The sequence below is a fragment of the Gekko japonicus genome, unplaced genomic scaffold (genome assembly GCF_001447785.1).
Source record: "Gekko japonicus isolate JY-2015 unplaced genomic scaffold, Gekko_japonicus_V1.1 scaffold400, whole genome shotgun sequence".
Taxonomy (NCBI): Eukaryota; Metazoa; Chordata; class Lepidosauria; order Squamata; family Gekkonidae; genus Gekko; species Gekko japonicus.
Window position 1 is genome coordinate 952,377 of NW_015165246.1, and position 1,397 is coordinate 953,773.

The window sequence follows — 1,397 nt, forward strand, 5'->3', positions numbered from 1 at the left end:
ACATGGTGTGCAAAAATGGGCTTTCCCTTCAAGATCCCCTGGAACCCTGGACTGTAGATGTTCCTGATATGGTAACTATGTACCTTACTGTGTAGTTAAGACAAACTGCCTTAGGCTTGTTGTTTTGAAATCTTTTGTAGTCTATTTGCAAGACTCTGAACTGAATAAAGACCTGATTATTTCTAAATGGTCTCTGATGTGTAACTGAGTTCCAAGGCTAAACCCCTGTGCCTTCTGCTCACCATATAAGCTACCTTTGTAAGAATTAAGCGTGCATCTCTAGATAGAGGTGCTGTGTAAAACCCAGATGCCAACTGAGAGTCTGGAATCTCTAATCTCAGGCTGGTGAGGGACTAAGTGTAGAGGTTCTGGTGGCAAATTGTTCTGAATCCAGAGAGGGAAGCCTACCTCTCCGGGTTGTTGTTTAATGTATTGAAAAAGTATAGGGTTCCCTCTCATTCCTGGACAGGCTTGAAGGGCAGAATCCTTTACAGGGAGGACCCCATGGAGGTGCCGATCCAGCGGCACCTCCCCCCCCCCCCAGAGAGCTGGGAAAGGCATCCGCCATCGCTGTGCTGTAGACCCTGCCTCCCTTCTTTGGAAGTTTTCAAACAGAGGCTGGATGGCCATCTGACAGCAATGCGGATTCTGTGAACTTAGGCAGATCATGAGAGGGAGGGCAGGAAGGGTTGCCTCAGTGCTTAGTTCTCGTGGCCCTTTCTTATACACCTGGGGAAATGCTGGTTGCCACTTTGGGGTCATGAAGTAATTTTTCTCCAGGCCGGTTTGGTCAGGGATCCTGGAGGTTTTTTTGTCATCTTCTGGGCGTGGAACGGCAGTCACTGTGGATGTGGAGGGGAAGGTATTTGTGAATTTCCTGCCTTGTGCAGGGGGTTGGACTAGATGTCCCTGGAGGTCCATTCCAACTCTATGATTGTATGATTCTAAGTAATAAAATCAAGTTATTAATTCACCTGACTGGCTGAGCCAGTCAAATCAAAACCAAAACTAACATTCTTATTGGTATCTGTCCTCTCATACAGTGGGAGGGGCGCTGAAGTCCCACAGTCAGATGGGGAATGCCAGTGATGTGAAGAAAACATTATCCTTTAGCATGACGAATGCGATTTTATAACACTGCTTGCTCGGCCTACTTAGGAATGAACTCCTGTACCCTGGGAGATGGCAGAATAGCTGGAAGCTTCATGAGCAGTTTCAGCTGGCTCTTATCAGTAGATAGACCCCAAGAATGTGGGAAACTATTCTTAGACATGCGCAGTACACTACTGGCTGCACTAGCAAACTTCCGCTTCTGTGACTTTTATAGTTAGGAAGGATTCTTTGTCCATGGCACAATAAAGTTGTCTTCAAAAAATTTCCACTGCCTCAGTGTGACT